The sequence below is a fragment of the Limulus polyphemus genome, unplaced genomic scaffold (genome assembly GCF_000517525.1).
Source record: "Limulus polyphemus unplaced genomic scaffold, Limulus_polyphemus-2.1.2 Scaffold98, whole genome shotgun sequence".
In the NCBI taxonomy this organism is placed as follows: domain Eukaryota; kingdom Metazoa; phylum Arthropoda; class Merostomata; order Xiphosura; family Limulidae; genus Limulus; species Limulus polyphemus.
The window spans coordinates 43,371-51,217 of NW_013665708.1; positions in this window are offsets into that span (position 1 = coordinate 43,371).

Here is a 7,847-nt window from a genome sequence, read left to right on the forward strand (position 1 = left end):
CTCTACATATGAATTAGGCTAATTTCGCTGGATTTTTTTGCAATAGAGGATTATTTAGACTATGGTGAATACAGGCACCTGGCCCTAATTTACCCAGTCTGTTGTTGTTTTAGTGCATTCATTTAATGTAGGGTCATAAAAAACGTGGGTGGATCTGGAAACAAGGGAGAGTGAGGAACAATTGTTGAAAGCTACCTATTTGAATAATATGTTGTCAAAATATTGGAACTTCAATGTTGTAAATATATTTGCTTAGAACTTGTCATACACACTCCACTCACTTATGTTCCTCTTAAAGAGCACGGGAAATACGTGTTATAGTCATTTTTAAGTAGGCTATCAACTTTCTACACAGGAGTATCCAGGGTTTTCAGTGTCACAGGCATCACACTTGTATAGATCCGAAGAAAACAGCGTGATCTTGTCCAAAGACTCAGTTACAGCTTAAATATACAATACATGAAAAAGAATAATAAGCACTGGTGGAGTTCATGTTGTGGTTTAGATTATATACTGCATCCATTGCAAGTTCCTTTCATGCAGCTTCGGCCCTATCTTTTTTAATTTCATAAAAACAAACAGGCTAGACTTAAATAAGTTGTCTACAATTTTCCAGTTACACATATGTTCATAAATCATCAATCCAAAGTAAACAGGTGATCGAGTTCCATGAGCTTTGTTTTGGTGAGGAATGAATGAAGTCCATCACAATTTCAACAAGCTTTTTGAGACGATCTGAATATAATTAAAAGAGATCTGCCATCCTGAAGATAACGACAGCATATATGTCATTTTCGTAATATTCTAGGTCGGTCACAATTTAAGATAATGCAATGCCATTATTCAAGTCGTCGTTATTGCGCTTGTTTCCTTACATTTCCTGCTATTATCATTACATACTTAAACGAGGCAGTGTTTTTAACAACAACAAAGTCTAGTGAGCAATCCTATATTTTATAGGTTTATTGCACATTTGCGAATATGCTTATCAACACCAACTTTTCTCACTTTGTGCAGAAAGTCAGTTTCCATTCCAACCTTAACACAAAAGAAACACTCTTTATGTTTTCTCTTAGAAGTACTCTGTCTTGTCGGAAGTTCTCATTTCTCCTTACTAGTTGAAATTGTCTTTAACCTTGCCAGTCTTATTCTACTGGTATATCCATTATTTATGCTAGGTAAGGACGTACAGGCACTGGCTATTTGCACCTTCATAAAAGCCTTGTAGGTTGTCTTCCAGATTTTGATAGCCGTTTCTGATATAACATACATTTTGAATCCACTAGACACACAGGTACTTTAGCTTTATCTTCCTAATACAGAATACACATGACTCAGTCAATGGGAGATAGAGTATTTAGTGCCTGAGCTCTTAAACTATCTACTGGACCATATTGAACTTGTTCTAAGAAGATCATCATCAAAGAATAACTACAATAAATAGATAAAGTTGTGTCTTGAAGAATGCTCGCCCTTTATGTGACAGTCAATTCCACTATTCGTTGGTAAAAGAGTAGCTCGAGAGTTGGCTGTCTTTCCACTAGTCTATCACTAGTAAATTAGAGGCGGTTAGCACAGATAGGCCTCGCTTAGCTTTGCGCGAAATTCAAAACAAACAACAAAACTTTGTGTTACCATTATACTTAAAGTAACCTAGTCCCTAATTGACCAAAATTATACCAGATTCCATGCTTTTTATCACAGAATCCGTCCTTTGCTAGAAATCCAACAATATGCTAACTGGTACACATACATATATCTGCAAATCATAATCAATAATTTTGATGTCACTCCAAAGAAGAAATCACGTAATGAACATTTCATCTTAACATATTTTGTGATATATAACATTCACTTTTAAAGCTTATAAAATATCATTAACTATTTTACGTTCTTCCTGAATGATGGCTCACACAACGTCACATGTACTTAACCTCAGGTTCTCATTCAGACTTACAGAAAAATGCATGACATAGTCACATAGTGAGTCTATCATATTATTTTATACATATATCAAAGTCAATTTTATTGAAAAAAAGAATTAACTGCAAATAATTTCCAATTGAAATGTTCTTGATCTTTTTTACCCTATTTTAGGATCGATAGAAAATCAATCAACGAATAAAATGTAAAGAAATAATTTTTCCTTCATCAACTTTAAAACAAAATATTAAAAGTCATTACTTTGCTTATAAATCTCGATTTTAGGTCTTCATAATTGACCAAATTTCTTTGACAGTAAGTTAGGGTTGTTGTTGTTGGATCTTTTAGCGCAAAGCTACACAGTGGGTTAATTTCACTCTGCCCACCGCGAAAAGTCGATCAAAGAATTTTAGCTTGTAAGTATTGAAACTTATTGCTGACCAACCGGGAGAAACAGTCAATTAGAAATCACAAGAAATCACGCTATTTTCAAATATGTATTATCTGTTCATATTAATTAGAAAGGAGAAGGTTACTTTTTTGTATATAGCTTAAGCCACTTGTTTATAAAACCAATTTTTTATTAGCACTTTTTATGTGGTTAATAGATATAACAGAGCATGTTTGACTTTTAATCTTGATCTCTGACCTCAGAATAAGGACTTCCACTGGGCACAAGCATACTGAATGACTTCTGATACCTGAGGTACTTCATACTTGAGGATTTCGTTTCATTCATAACTCTTTGTTAATTAATTGTATGACAGATATCAGCAATTGTTTGTCTTTCGCTTCTAATTCAGGGTGAGAATATGTTTTACACATGTTTCAATCTGTATATGATCAATCTATGAAGCACTCCACATTTGTGTTTGTGTACAGTACATGTTTTTCTTTTGTTTGTTGTTGTTTGTTTTACTTTTATTTATTAACAGTACATTTATTTGGAAATAGATTTGCTGTCAAGTAGGATATGCCAGTAAAGATTGGGAATCTTAGCTTGAAAACGTAAATTTATTGAATAGGGCTGACGCACAGAATTTGTCAGTGTGCGCGTTTATCTTGGAACCCAGTTTAGTTGGTTTGAAGTTATATTTACAGAAAGTGTCAAAGACCTGCATTCATTTATACAACGCTTGAAAATGTCATTAGTTTTACTGTGATTGTCTTACAAAGCCACGTGTGAGAATTTATCCGAACGGGTGGGTCGACAAGACAACGTCATTTTAATCTGAACTTTAATGAGAAATACTTAGGTACTGGAATCAGGAAGTAAAGACCAACTACAGCTACTACATATTTTATTTTGTTAATTGTTTCGTGAAACTGCCAGTGGTATAAGCACATAAGTTGATAAATTAATTTAGTGAATTTGATAAGAGGGAAGTATACGCGTTCGTTGTTATATGTCAGAGGAATAATCAGATTGGAATAGAGTGATGAACTGTATTATAATATAGGAAGAAACCTCACGTAGTTGTAATCTAGATATTTGAATGTTATCGGTTTTCTATCTAAGAACTTTTAGTACCTTAAAAGGGAATTTTGTTGCATAGTGTTCACTTTACTTAAGTATTTTACCTGTTTATTCAGTTTTAGGAACAGTTTTCAAATAGCACTTCATTTCAATAAACTTTGGTACTAGGACATATTTCTTTTAATATTGTTGTTTGTTTTGTTTTTTTAATGAAAAAATGTGAGAGAGACTTAATTACATTTATTAATATTAATATTCTTTCTCGTAATTATGTTGTTTTTTTGGGGGGTCAAAGGTTTTTTAGTATGGTCAGTTATTATTTTTTGTTATTAAAAAAAATACATTCTGGTTTGTGACTTTTGTTATTGAAAAGGCATGACGCTATTAAAGAGCTCCAAATGACGTTACCGACTCCATATCATGACAGTTTTTAACATTTCATTAATAACTTTTGATGAATATTATTATCATGTATCACTCGTCAGTAGGAAAAACCTTAGTTTTAGAGTAATATAATCCATCTGACATTTAGATGTAAGAAATGTTATTTAATTAATTACTTACCATACGTGTGCTAAAGCATGATCTCGCGCTAAAAGAATCTCTGACACAGCTCGCCATCAACCAAATTTTCTATAATTTATTTTCACAATGTTTGAAAAATATGACTCTCATTTCGTAAACGCCATCCTGAGGGTTGATTCATCTGTACTCTGACTTACATATATACTTTGCTACTTTCATTAAACGCTAAGCGCAATTCCAAGATCCAGTGGCGGATGTGTTAGCTCTCAACCTATATACAACAAATCTGATTATTTGAAATGCTTGTTTGAGAGGTAGGCACAGAAATAGATTTAATTGGCGTTGTTGTATTCGCAAAAGTTCAGGATAATTGACCAAAGGTTGATACTAATTCAACTGTTACTCTACTGTAAACAACGTATATTTTAATTAATTTACACATGAGTTTTATCGATTATCATTGTTTCTGTATTACATACTGTAACTGGTTAGTGTCTCAAACAATATATTATCTTCCAAAGCTTATAACTTATAACTGTTTAAAACCAGATGCGAAATTGTATTAAATATAAATATATAACCAGAAGACTTAATGTTACGTTAGTGAATACAGTGAATAGGATATTAAAGATAAGACGTAATACATCTATCTTTAGTCAAAAGCTTAAACATTTTTTTTGTAAAGCAGAGCACTGTTTAGGTCTTTCAACTGGTACAAAATGCATTAGTAGGTAGAATGTCACATGTCAGCTCTCTGTATATGTTTGTTAGTGATAACCTAATAAATTATATTCTATCGTATACCCAATGGTTAGAGCTGATTATGTGGAAATCACGAGTGAACTATATTCTACCTTATGAATAATATTAAAAGCAGCTCATTAAGAGCAAACTGTTGTTAAGCAGTAACATCTCAATTGTAGAATTTTTTCTTTGTTTGTTTGAAGTTAAGCACAAAGGAACACAATGGGCTATCTGTGCTCTGCCCACCACGGCTATCGAAACCCGGATTCTAGCATTTTAAGCCGTGAGACATAACACTGTGCCACACGAGAGCTGGTAGAATTGTAATATATGTAAATAGGAAAAGTAAGCCTAACTGTGCTTAACTCTACTGTTAATGTAACAATGAGTTATTTATGAAGATTAATAGAAAATCAGAATGAAAATTGTTAACTCGTTTAAATTTTTAAAAAACGTTCCTCTTGGAAGGCTGTCCTGTTCGGGGATTAAATTGAGGTGGAACAGTCCGAAAGTGCGTTTCGCCTCTTGGAGATTCAAGCCATTATCATTCCTTGTCTTCTGATGAGAACTGAAAGTATATCACAAAAAAATCCATTTTTTTAAAATCTCAGTTTAACCACTGCTCCTATGAGTTTATATGTGATAGTTTCAAACCTTAAATTAACAGGAAAGCAGGACATTGTATACTTTCTAATTTATTAGTTAATATGAAAAGGTTAATTTTAGAGGGATTTTTGATACTTTTGATAGTGATAAATATACTTCTTAATTGTTCTTAGTCATTAATCATGCTTTAAAAATTTTTACTGGTGAATTTGTAAGTGTAATTCACATCGCTTATGAGTTGTCTTTAAGTAAATAATGATTTTGCATGAGTAATAACAATTGTGAACAATTCATGAATATGCTGAGTCACGAATGATTTAAATTGCTCAAGCTCACCAATGCTAGAAGCATAGAAGTGACCCATCTCTTTTTTTCTTTGTCATTTGTCATTGGTCCTAGCAAACGAATGCCTTCTCATAATCATGCCAAACTGTGGTGTATTTATGAAGTATTTCACTCAAAAATTTAAGTGTGCAAAGTAAGAAAAAATTATGTGTGTGTATGTATGTTATTTTCTTATAACAAAGCCACATCAGGCTATCTGCCGTGTCAACCGAGGGGAATCGAACCCCCCTGCTTTTGGCGTTGTAAATCAATAGATTTACCGCTGTCCCAGCGGGGGACAGAAAAAATGGTAAATGTATTTGAAGAAGGTCAACAGCACCTACCACCAGCTTTTGGTCTATTGTTGTCTCACCAAATATTGGCATTTAACCGTTACTTTTATAACGCACCTACGGCTCCAAAGTACAAAGCATGATTTTGCAACAATGGGACGCGAATCATGGACCCCAAGCACGCTACAAGGCAACGCCACGGCCCCAAAAAAGGAAACGTCCATTTAAAACGACTCAGTGTGAAAACGATCCCGCTAAAAATTATTTCTTTGACGAGGTTAATACTTCTAGGGAAAACAAAATTGAGAAAGGAGATTCCACTGATGATACTCTCAGTGATAAAACTGACTTATAAAGATATTAATGAATGAAATAGTTTAACTACACCTAAAGCAGCTTGTACGCGAAATAACCTAGAAAAATAACTTAGTAGCATCAATGCCATATATTCCTCAAAAGCTATATAAATATTACTTCACTTTGGAGAGTAAACGGCAACTTAAAACACCATATATATAACAAATAATAAAAATATTTTTGCAAAAATTATGTATGATGTAGGGATGGTAATGCCAAAAAGTACAGAAACAAAGTAAGGATGAATATAAAAGCCCATACAAAAAATCCCTACATAAGTAGCCAGTAAGTACCGAATCAACCTCACAACTTATGGTTATTAGCCACTGTAAGACTTTATAGCACTATTTAATTTAAATGCTTTTATTCAAACCTGAATTCATGCAACTGACAGGAATTCAACTCTTAGTTGTAGGATAAAAGTTATTCTTTGAAAGATTTAGCTGCTTATTTAGTGATTTTTATAGAGTTTTTGTATATTCATCTCTATCTTGTTTCTGTACTTTTCTGGCATTCCCATCCCTAAATCATACTAATTTTTGCAAAAACATTTTTATTACTTATTTTCCAATTTTTTAAACAATTTCATTGAAGTAGGTTGACAAGTGAATATTTGTTTTATTTTATAATTCAAAGGTAATATATATTGTTAATATCATATCAGATATTGATATTATACCATACAGTTGGCAACAATAGATTATTAAACATCACTGGTCATAATCTTGACTTGTTGTGACATAATGTTGAGAAACCTACAATAAGGAAAGAGCATATGAAAAATGTATAGCTGTATCAACCCTATATTCATGTTTGCATTCTATGTGTACAAAACACTGAGTATTCTATGTGTTACAGTCATCTAGTCCCCCCCCCCCAGTGGCACAGCGGCATGTTAGCGAACTTATACTGCTAGACACCAGGTTTCAATATCAGTGGTGGGCAGAGCACAGATAGCCCTATTATTGGCTGGTAATTCCTGTTTCGCCCTGTACTTAAGTATTTTAAAGAAACATCAGATTTCTTTAAGAAAGCTAACTTTAAGGGTTAATGATAACATCGTTTACACTAGAATTATGATTTTTATTAGCTTATACTAAGCCCTACCGTGTTTAGTGATAGCATGTTCCCAAGTACTTTTTAAGTAATAATTTGTTTTATTTGTTCATTTATGTTAGCTTCTTTTTTTCTTTTTTCTTTTTTGCTCTTTGTGTTTAATTTATTGTTCACACAACATTTTCTAAAAGTATGTTTTTATGAGAACTTTTTGTCTACCTTACGTATATAATTACATGTTGTTTATCACTTAGCAGCAACATTTAGACGAAGTTATATAACTTTCTCACATTTTTTTCACTCATTGGGAATTGAAAAATCATTCTTTTACAATCATTGGCACTTTTATTATCTACTTAATGCTTCTCATCAAAGAAATTGCAAACAATAGTAGCATTTGATATCATGCTTTCTGTTACGTCTCTGTACGTTGGTTAATTTGCCGTAAAATTTCTTCCCGAAGAACTTCAGCGATACAAGTCCTTTCTTAAATAAAACTAGTTTATTCTTTCTCAATACAACTTTGCAATACACAGAATTTC